Here is a 12,642-nt window from a genome sequence, read left to right as displayed (position 1 = left end):
TGACCCAAAAAGCTTACAAAGCACAAAGTCGTTGTACCAAACTACTGACTGAATTTTACACTTCTCCATACTATAATTTGTCTTGACAACAATCTCAAACTATTGGAATTGTTGCAATTCTGTACAGCCAGCTTAGATCGTACGTGGGGCACTCATGATGTTTCGTAATTAATTTTTATTTTAGTTGTCTATTATAAATAAATTAAGATAGTCATGTGATGATTATTTTAGTTTTAAGATATTTTACTACAGGCATTTAATACAAGAAGATTTTATGCATTTTTTTTTTTTTATTACATAGAAACTTCAGCCACCAACAAGTCCTTAGAATTTCCTGGGGCGGCACCAAACCTATGGATTAGCGTCCTCCCCCTAGGTCTCGCTGATCAGGGTAAAGTTTGGAATACGAATACGGCTTCCATACATCAGTTGGACATTCGGCTAACCCAACCCCCATGACATATCTCCATTACCATCCACGGTCCCCGCTGGCTCATAGAGAATTCTCACCATCCATGCTACCCGCTGGCTCACAGAGCGAACTTTCACCATCCACGGTCTTCGTTGGCTCACAAAGTAAATTCTCACCATCCACAGGTACCGCTAGTTCCGTGAGTGTATTTACTTAGAATTGAACCATCAATACTCCTTCTTACGTGCTGATGTTTGTCCACCACGTCATGCCCATGAAAACATATTTTATGCATTTTAGACTTTAATGAACATATGATTAATACCATATAATACCTTTTTTCCTTACAAGTTCCATTGAAAAAAAGATTGCACCCCCTCTTAGTTCATTATATATATATATATATATATATATATATATATATATATATATATATATATATATATATATATCTTCAATTTAAGGTTATTTTGTAATAGTGAGGATTAAAGAAAACTTAAAGAAATATTGATTACAAATTTGTCTAGTTGATTAATGTATATTAGTATATTCCTATAATAAAAATTATGTTATAATTTAATTGTAAGTTGGAGGAATAAAATACCTTGATTAAAACATTAAAAAGTAAAGTGCAAGAAGACAAATCTTTAAAAATCAATTGTACAATTTACCTTTATGATTGTTGAATAACATGAGTGTAGCAATCTAAAAATTTACTTGACAAATGTAAAACCTATTTATTTAGTCATAAAAGATAAAACATTTAAATACAAATATTTTCATGTTCAATAATTATTATGGAATACAGTATTTTTATTTGTCCAATTTTAACCTTCGTTTGGAAGTTTGGATTTCTATGCAGGCCAAAATATAGAAGTTTATATTTCTAAAACATTACTGAGGTGTCATAAAATTGTCATATATCTAATACAATGTAATTTGAGATAGAATTGGTCAAGATTCAAGAGACTTGAAATTTGAATTTTACATTTAGATTTGTATAAATTTAAATAAAATATAAAATTATATTAATTTTTTTCAAATAATTTAAGAAACATTTTCTTGGAAAAAAATATGAATGATTCCTACAAATAAATCAATGGTGTAATGCAAATAAATAAATTGAGACACAAAAAATTTAACACGGTTCCTTCTGATATTGAGGTACGTCCATGGGACACGACGGTCTAAATCCACCATCACCAAATTAGTACAAAGTGGGTATAAAAGGTACAAACCTTACAAATACACAAAAAGTGTATAACAGATGTAGCAAGATGAAAGACCACACCAAATGTTGTGAGCAAAGTTCCAAAAAAACCAACCAGAGTAGAGCATAACTGGAAAATCTTAATATGTTGATAACAATAATCCACGACTGGAGTCACAGGAGAGAGGGGCAGCAGCAAGTTGCTGCAGCGGAGAAGACGATCGGCGCTGGCTGCAGGCGTGAGGAGCTAGTGAAGTGCTATGAGTGGAAATCAGAATGGAGGGGTTTTGGCTTGCTACGTGTGAAGACTTAAGCTGCTGTAGGTGAGAGAAGCTGAATACGAGTAGCCAAGGAAAATGGAGAGCAGTTGCTGCGCATGAGCTGTTCTGGAATTTCAAAAAGCATGCTCTAGATTTGCTTTCGCTGGGAAGCCAACAAAACATTAAAAAAAGAAGAAGAAAAAAGGGCACCTTCTCAAGACATTGGGCCCCACAAAGAGGGACACCCAACAAATCTCCCCCTCCTGACTTATGGGGACGACTCCACCAATCCGGCTAAAACTCTACACTTCATATGCTTGTCTCTAGACAATACTTTTGTCATCATATCCGAACCATTATCATCGGTGTGAATTTTTTCAAGTTGCAGCAATTTCTTATCCAACACATCTCGAATCCAATGATATCTAACATCAATATGTTTTGACTTTGAATGTAAGATAGAATTCTTGCTCAAATGAATCGCACTTTGGTTGTCACAATAAAGAACATACCTTTCTTGTTCTATGCCCAACTCTTTCGAGAATCTTTTCAACCAAAGCAATTCTTTGCAAGTTTCGGTAATGACAATAAACTCGGCTTCCGTAGTAGATAGAGCAACACATTTTTTGTAATTCATATTGCCATGTCACAGCTCCCCCCCCACAAAAGTTATTAAATAACCTGAAGTTGATTTTCTAGAATCAACATCACTGGCCATGTCGGCATCCATGAATCCATGGAGCATAGATTTACCATTTCCAAAACATAAACACACCTTCGAAGTGACTCTAAGGTATCACAAAATTCATTCTACCGCTATCCAATGCTCTTTCTCAGATTAGAGAGAAACCGACAAGTAACTCCAACAGCATAAGCTAAATTCGGTCTTGTGCAAACCATTACATACATTAAAGGACTAGCGGCCAAAGCATAATGTAGTAAGCCGAACAATAAATAAATAAATAAATATAATAATATGTATCTTGGTGGAGATATTTTTAGATATTTATAGATATTTATATAAATATCTTGGAGGAGATATTTTAAGTTACATAAGAGTTAAGTTATGTATATATATATAACTCTCAACTCTCTCTCTCTCTTCCTCTTTCTCTAAAATTTGAGATTTGATTTTCTCTCACTCTCTAGCCACGAGAACTCTCTGCTAGTGCTCCTCGGTTCTCTCTCCCTTCTCCCAGCTCGTAGGATCTTGTTGTTTGACCGGTTCAAAAAGCTAGGGTTTCGGGTTTTTGTCCGTTTCGGATCGGTTTTTAGGAAATAGGTAAGGGGATTTATTTACATCAGTTATTTTAGAAAACTAAACCTGTAGAACTATTGCTTATATTTATATGTACGTTATGACTATTCATTTGGAAAATTCTACTGGGTAAAATGGTCGTTTTTATGATTTTACGGTTTTGGTAAAAACTAGGGTTTTGGCGTATGATTTCCAAACTTCTCAAAACTCCTTTATTTGCATTAAACTTTAAGTAGGAGATGCTTGGAACCCTTGTTTGCAGTTTAAATGATATTTTACGAACCATTTTACTATGTATTGTATACTTAACCAAAAAAGTGTGTCATATGATAGGAACTAGGAATGTATTGAAATGAAAAGCATGTTTATGAAATATGGGAACTGGAGTTCCAAATGATTATCAGGAAATACAGAAAAGAAATGCTAGTTAGATACCGAGCGCTATGTATGCAAGGGTTAAACCGAGAGTGCGTGTGTCGATTTATACCATAGAATGAATGTAGGAAATAATGTATGAATGGGTTTGTGAAAAATACTGAAATTACTTAGATGATTTATGGAATGAAGCAGGTTAGTATGTTTTTATTATAAATTGTATATATGATGTTGGAACCGCATTAGAAAGCTTGTTACTAATAAAGCTTTAGATAAGCTTATTATCAGAGAGCCTTAAAAAGCTCGTTATTATCAGTAAGCGCTGTATCATTGCTAGAATGTAAGATACAGTGCAACCACACGACAGTTTCTTTGGTGTGGGTATCAAGATAGTCGATTGGTATGAAGGGCCATTGGTTGACTTAAGGGCCAGGGTGGTGATGGCCAAATCGGAATGGAGAGAACATGATGTCTAACAATGCTTGCACGAACAGGGCTAGATCAGAACTTTATTATTGCACAACCCTTGTCATGGGGGCAATAGATGGTTTAGTTATGAAGTTTCAAAGTTAGGATGAGTTCTATATACATATACATGATTTAAAAACTAAAATTGGCAAAGTCACAGGGTTGAGTACTGAGCAGAGGGATTGTACAATGTATGGGCTTGTTCCCTACCCTAATCTCGAGAACTCTCGCTTGTAATGATGTTGAATTATCTATTGCAGGAATATATATATATCTCCTATATTACAGAATTGAGAATGTTTTAAATGTTTAACTACTTCTACTGAAATAAACTCACGTTGTCACACACTGATGTAATATGATCTACCTTACTGAGAAGTGTCTCACCCCAATATACAACCTTTATTTCAGGTCCTACAGGAAACCGGTCCTAGATTTCTAGAGGGACTTTGGAGCGTAGTGTTATTTTAGTTTATGTAAGTTTTGTATATGTATTGGATTTTTGGCTAGGATATCTTTTGGGGATTGTAATAGAAAATTATGTTTTAGTATGTATGAATGTATGTAAGAAACACTTAGATACTCTTGTAGTCTATCAGAAGATGTATGAACTTTTATGTTTTTGCAGTACATGAGAATACAGATCAGTATGATACACCCGTATATCCCTTATTAGGGCGGGTAGTTTGTCTTTATTATCAGAGATATGCATGTTATGTATGTTAGTAGCACTCTAGGGCCACCTAGAGGGTTGGGGCGTTACACATAAGGAATTTTCTTCATCTCTTCCTAGTTTTTCTCACTTATAGGACTTTGTTTTGTACTAAGCTTGAAGTGACTAGGAAGTGGGCAACCAACGGGTTTTGCTTTATCCCTATTGAACCTCTCAAACACTTTTTCAATGTACCTTTCTTAAGACAACCAATTTTGCCCATTTTCACGATCACGAATAATTCTCATGCCAAGAATTTGTTTTTCTAATCCCAAGTCTTTCATAGCAAAAGACTTGTTCAACTCCAACTTCAACTTGTCAATCTTGGCGAAGTCTTGTCCTACAATGAGCATATCATCAACATAGAGTGAGAGAATAATATAAGTACCATTCGAAAATTTTTTCACAAACACAATCATCCGAAGAGGTTTCTAAGTAACCATAATCAATCATGAAAGAATCAAATTTCTTGTACTATCTCCGTGGTGCTTGCTTCAACCTATACAAACTTTTCTTTAGTTTGCACACTAAATTCTCTTTTCCTTTTTGTTTGAAGCCTTACGATTGTTTCATGTAAATTTCCTTTTCCAAGTCACCATGTAAGAAAGTGATTTTTACATCTTGTTGCTCGACTTCTAAGTTCAAGTTTGCTATCAAGCCAAGAACAACCCGAATAGAAGACATTTTCACAACCGGTGAGAATATTTCATCAAAGTTAATTCCCTTTTTCTGACCAAAGCATTTTACCACAAGTCTAACCTTGTACAGAAGATTTTTTCCATCATTTTTCAACCTAAACACCCATTTGTTTTTCAAAGCTGTCTTTCCATAAGGAAGTTTAACCAAATCATAAGTATGATTTTCAACTATAGACTTCATTTCCTCTTGCATAGCCTTCATCCATTTAGCTTTATTTTCATATTTCATGGCTTCTTGATAGCTTTCGGGCTATCCTTGATCCATTAGAGTAACATAATCACTTGATGGATATTTATTGAAGGTCTTGGCTCTCTTAAAGACCTTCTTAATAGAGCTTGCTCTTGAACTTGTTGCTCCCCCTCATTTTCATCTTCAACATCACTAGGAATTTTATCATTTCCAACATCTTCAAGAGGTGGATGAACATCTTTAATATTTTCATCATGTACCAAAGGTGGAGAAGGTGACTTTAAGTCAACAAAACCATTCCCATTAGATTGTGATTGCTCAACTGTGCCAAAATCTTCAATTGTTTGATCTTTAAAAAATACAACGTCCCGGCTTCTAACAACTTTCTTGTCAACCAAATCCCACAATCTATATCCAAATTCATCATACTCATATCCAAGAAAAATACATTGACTTGTCTTGTCATCAAGTTTGGATCTTTCATCTTTTGGAATGTGAACAAATGCACGACAACCAAATACTTTCAAGCGATCATAAGTAACATCCTTACCTTTCCAAACTTTTTCGGGAACTTCACAAAGTAGTGAAGTTGAAGAAGACAAATTAATCAAGTCCACCGCCATCCATATTGCTTCACCCCAAAATGATTTTGGCAACTTCGCATGAGAGAGCATACATCTCATTCTCTCTACTATAGTGCGGTTCATCCTTTCAGCAATTCCATTTTGTTAAGGGGTTTTCTTGACAATCTTTTGATGTATAATGCCTTGGCAATAACAATATGCATCAAATGGGCCAATGTACTCTCCACCATTATCTAGGCGCACACATTTCACCTTCTTTTCAGTCTCCCTTTAAACTTTGACCTGAAAATGCTTAAACACATCTAAAACTTGATCTTTAGTTGTCAAAGTGTAAACCCAAACTTTTCTTGAACAATCATCAATAAAAGTAACAAAATAAAGTGCACCACCATGAGATTTAACTTTCAAAGGATCACATACATTGGAATGTATCAAATCTAGAACATTATATTTTTTTAATAACCAACTTTGTACCAAAAGGAACTCAATGTTGCTTACCGGCCAAACAATGAACACAAGTTTTAAGAGGGGTACCTTTCATCTTGGGTAGAAGCTTCTTTTTGAACAAAAATTGCATTCTTTTTTCACTCATGTGGCCAAGCTACTTATGCCACAAATCGGTGGAAGAGTGACTCTCAATTGCATTCACAACACTATTACCAATTTTACCTTGCATCATATAAAGTGTACTAGTTTTCTTGCCTTTAGCCACCACCAGATTACCCTTTGTGAGCTTCCATTTTCTATCACCAAAATGGTTGCCAAACCTTTCATCATCAGGCTTTTCGGTAGATATCAATTTTAGTTGAATGTCGTGTACATGTCTCACATCTTTGAGCACCAACTTGTATTGAAGATTTGTTTTCAAGCAAACATTTCTCATGCCAACAATTTTTGATAAACCTTCATTTCCCATCCGAACAACTCCATAAACTTCCTTTGGAATATAGGAAGTGAATAAATCTTCTTGAGAAGTGACATGGACTAACGCACCGGAATCAATAACCCAATTAATCTTTTGACTTGTCAAATTAATGCAACTTTCATCACAAACAACCATAAGATCACCACCAGATTCAACTGCAGTTGTGTCTTCATGTTTTTTCTCAAAGTTTTTCTCTTTGTTTTGCTCCTTGAATTTCAATTTTTTACACTCCTGCTTTGTATGCCCTTTCTTGTGACAATAGTGGCACTCAATATCCTTTTTTGTAATTAAGCTAGACCGACCTCTTGATTTATCATTACGGTGAGAAGATCTACTCTTGCTTCTACCTCTCCCTCAGTTTTCTGTCACAAGTGCCTCTAAATGAGAAGAGGCAGCTGATTTTCTTCTAATTTCTTCATTCAATAAGCTACTAGTTTCTTGATTCATACTAACAATTCCATGGGGAGCCAAATTACTAACTGTCACAACCAAAGTCTCCCAACTTTCCGAAAAAGAGCTAAAAAGCATTAGTGTCTGCAACTCATCATCAAAAACTATTTTCATAGTAACAAGCTATTTGATAATATTTTTCATCTCATTCAAATGCTTAGTAATAAGACCACCATCTTTATATTTCAAGTTCACCAATTTCCGGAAAAGAAAAGTTTTATTTGTAGCCAACTTTCTATCATAAAGACCCTACAATTTTTTCCACAATTCATATGCCGAAGTTTCAGTAGAAACATGATGAAAAACACTATCATCAATCCATTGACAGATGACACCAACGAATTTTCTATTAAGCCTATTCCACTCATCATTATTCATGTTTTGAGGCTTTTGGCTATCACCTGCAACAAGTCCATCCAAATCTTTGTAAAATAAAAGATCTTTGTTGACCTTATAGGTCATATCCGGTTTTGATTATGAAAAATACTTAGGTATTTAATGTCTATCAAGTTTTTGTGCAGGTTCATATTAGCAAGATCACTTGATGGCATATGAAGACTTAAAGACTAAGGACCTAGAAGATTCATTTTTGTTGTAATTTATATTATGCTTTATTTAGGTATGTAATAGTAAAGTTGGAATGGTCAGTAAAAATTGATATGCATCATGCATGTAGGGATTATAAGCTCAAGACCATAAAGTGACCTTAGGGATCACCCGTCGACCGACGCCGGGTTTTTAGTCGTAATTTCAAAGACATTAGAATGACCATAGGTCCTTGCACTTACACGTAAAATTGTCCCCAATATCACATATATTATTAGGGGAATTAATCGAAGTAAAATAGGACTTAGAGGAATATATCAATAAGGCTTCGGGCAACCGAACTATTGTGTTCAAAACAATTCGAGGGACCAAACCATTGACTAGTCAGAGTGTTACTTGGTTTCAGGCTATCGAACCAAAAGGACCATAGCGTCCCCAGTCAATCGAACTCATAATCTGACTTTTCCACCAACTAGACAGCCCGAACGTTCACGTTCAAAATTGCCTCGGGCTACCGAACTCAGGACCAGGGGACCAAACCTTAGACAGAATGGAAATCGTCTTTGGTTAGCAAAACGAACCATGATTCAAGCACCTGAACTTCAAAAATCAAATTTTTCTGTTGTGTCTGTTCGGGGCGACCAAACCATGGGTCAAATGCCCGAAACTCTCAAGTTGTTCAATTTTTTACCTCAATTAAAAGGGGTAAAACATGGTTAATTTTCCTAAATATTTTTAAAGAAATTTAATAATACCCTATGTGTCCCCAACGGTTATAAAATTGGGAAAGTCTATATATAGGGGCTCATTTACTCTGATTCAGAGGTAATTAGCAAGTTTATTAGTAAAAAACTCTCTGAAATTTCTAAAGCCCTATTTTCTCATACAAGCCTTATACACTTATATACTACCATTCCTTTGAGAAATCAAGCTTTGTGAGTGTTTTATTCATCGTTGGTTGTTGCTAAAACCCTCTCTAGTTTATTGTATATTTGATTTTTGGATTGAGGGTTGAGCTTAGTTTTCCCCCAAATTTAATTTAATAAATCTTTTGTGTAGGGAAACTTAGAGCTTGTGGGTCTTAGCATTCATATTGCAAGACACCTTAGTTCTTATTTTTGTGTGTGCAAAAATCTTTTTACAAGCTCATATTTGAATATCTCTTTGTGCTTTGATATTAAGAAAAAAAATTTGAGATATTTCAACTACTCTTGGTACAAATCTTTGAAACCCCAAACTGTGATTGATATTTTTATTCAAACATAATTTCAAAGATTAGCTTGTTAATACACTCTTGTGCCTGAATTGAGATAATCATTACTTAGAGTGTTGATTACACATATACACCATTGAGCTTATAGTTCTTACATTATTGGTGTGCATTGACTATACTGTACTGAATTGTTGTACAAATCTACTTGTGTTAGAAGCAGTTTTCATTGTACACAAAAATCATATTTGTTGTATTCCAGGTGTGGGCCTGAAGAGGGAGACTAGTCCTGTTGAATAGTCACGAAATGACTTTGACCCGATTAGGAAAGCTAGGTGCACCATCCTGGTAAAGTGTAGTTGTAGGTTGAGGTCAGCCCCGTTGATTGACCTAGTTGTAAATGGTGTCGCTCCACCCGTTAAGTGAGCCATAGTGGAAACTCTCTTGCTTGTGAGCCAAGGCGGGGACGTAGGCAGTATTGGTCAAACCCCGATAACATATCGTGTGTGCACTTTACATTTCCGCAATTTATATTTATTGCATATGTATGTTGTTCTCAATTGTCTGTGAATGCTGAGCATGATTTAATTTCGCACATTACATTTATCTGCTCATTTAGAATTGCATAGACAGAGACCCTAGGTTGTGTATATACTATTGCTGGATAGTTTAACCTAGGAGATAAATTTTTAAATTTCCATTTCACCCCCCCCCCTTGGGAATACACCAAAGTCAACAATCTTGTATTTTTGTTTTCCAAGTTACCCAATTGCTTCCATTGAAGCAATCATATGGCCAACATTACCATCCATGATTTAAACCAACGACTTTTCTATTAAGCCTATTCCACTCATCATTATTCATGTTTTGAGGTTTTCGGCCATCACCCTCAATAGGTCCATCCAAATCTTTGCAAAATAAAATATCTTGTATTTTTGTTGTAGAAACCCGAAAAATAGTAATTAATGAAATAATAAAGAAAAAAAAAGAGTTGGTTGGGCGTAGGTCCAAACCGTCGACAGTTTGAGGGTATCTCAAAAAATCGTCGACGGTTACAACAACCGAGAGCATTTTAAATGACAAACTGTCAACGGTTTCATCAAGCCCAGGAAAACCGTCAACGGTTTTGAGTTACTGTGGTCAGGTAAAGGTAAAACAATAGAAATGGTTTGGTAAAAAAGGCTAAGTCATCGACGATTTTAGGGAAACCGTCAGCAGTTTCCCCTGCACCAGCAAGCCTATATAAAGGCTTCAAGTTTATTTTGTTTTAGGAAAAAAAAAACTCTCTCTCTCTCTCTTCGATTTTTCGCCCAATTTAAGCCTGAATCAAAGGATAAATGGCATTTTGGGATCCCTGCTATGATTCTCTGTTCGTTAACTAGAGCAATTTTGTTGTTCAAGCTTCCTAGGCACCACTCTAAAACTAGGGTAAGGAACTTGTTTTTCCAAATTTAATTAGTTATTGGAAGAATATGGGCTTAAGAGTATTAAAAGGGTAAATATTATGGGGTTGAACTAATTGAACTAGGATATTTGGATACAAGATTTGTGTGAGCCCGCACACACAGTTTTGGGTTCCCTGCAAACATAGTTCCAGGAAATAGGTAAGGGGTATAAGTTATGTCAGTTATTTTAGAAAATTGTACTGATTAAAATATAGCATGCGATTACAGGATTATAGAGTATGAATATCTGAATGATACAAAGTATGAAAGTAATGGGTATGAAAATTATAGTTTTATGTATATATACGTATTTTGGGAAAAGCCTGGTATTTAGGATTCAGATAAACCCTAGAGATAAGTATATTATTATTTTATAGCAGAGAATTATAGTTTATCCCATACAACAGGGAAATATAGTTTTCCCAAATAGATTATTATATTATGAATATCACTCAAATTGTGTGGCATGAGAAATGATAGTTTTAAATACAAAATTTATATACAGTATTTTACAAAGCCATGAATTTACAGTTTATTTAGAACCATGATATACAGTTTATACATATTCATAGTATTACAGTTTTATACAGATTCATAGTATTACAGTTTTATACAGATTCATAGTATTACACATTTATACAAAACCATGATATTACAGATTTATACAAAACCATTATATTACAGATTTATACAGAACCATGATATTATAGATTTATATAGAATCATAGTATTACAGTTTATACAAAATCATGGTATTACAATTTATACAAAATCATGGTAACACAGTAATATTTATAAATAGTATTATATAGTATCAGAACCCTAATGGACCAGAAATTTATAAAAAGCATGGTACCATTGCTATACAGTTATAGTAGTGCAGCCTCACTTTCAGATAAAGTGTTGGTAAATCAGTCGATTGGGCCAAAGGAGAGTAGAGGATCTTCCTGGAGTTCGCACCAGGCTAGGTAGGCTAATTGTACTCACAGTTACAGTTATAGATACAAATACAGTTTGACTTAGCTTGGTAGGCCAGCCACGGAGATATGTTTTTGTATAATCCCTAAGACGTATGATGACTTTTGGGGATATATATAGTTATGTGTTGATGGATGATTAGAACTCTTGTTTTCTCTTGTGTAGTATGTTATGTTCGAAAACTGTTGTACTTGGTGCCACTTTGGGCTTTACAGGGTACTATAGTGTGTTTTATATAGATATTGTGGATGGAGTATTGCACAGGACATTACTGTTGGTATCAGAGTTTATTATGTGGGGAAAAAAATTATATATATAGCATAATTTTAGGGTCATGACATTTGTTTTCCAAGTTACCCAATTGCTCCCATTGAAGCAATCATACGGCCAACATTATCATCCATGATTTACACAACCCTGATGAATCCAAATAGTATGGCTCTAATACCACTTGTTGGGAAAAAATATAAATGATTCCTACAAATAAATCAATATTGTAATGCAAATAAATAAATAAATAAATTGAGACACAAGAAATTTAATGTGGTTCCCTCTGAGGTACATTCACAGGACACGACGGTCCAAATCCACTATCACCAAAGTAGGTGCAAAAAGCACAAGCCTTACAAATACACAAAGTGTATAACAGTTGTAGTAAGATTTACCTCCAAATATTGTGAACAAAGCTCCAAAAACACCAACCAGAGTAGAGCGCAAACGGAAAATCCCAAAATGTTGATAATAATAATCCACGGTCGGAGTCGCAGGAGAGAGGGGCAGCAGCAGGTTGTTGAAGCGGAGAAGACGACCGGCGCTGGCTACAGGTGTGAGGAGTTGGTGAAGTGTTGCGAGTGGAAATCAAAATAGAGGGGCTGTGGCTTGCTGCGTGTAAAGACTTGAGCTGCTGCAGGTGAGAGAAGT

The sequence above is a fragment of the Malania oleifera genome, chromosome 1, assembly GCF_029873635.1.
Source record: "Malania oleifera isolate guangnan ecotype guangnan chromosome 1, ASM2987363v1, whole genome shotgun sequence".
NCBI classification, from domain to species: domain Eukaryota; kingdom Viridiplantae; phylum Streptophyta; class Magnoliopsida; order Santalales; family Ximeniaceae; genus Malania; species Malania oleifera.
This window is presented reverse-complemented; position numbering follows the sequence as displayed.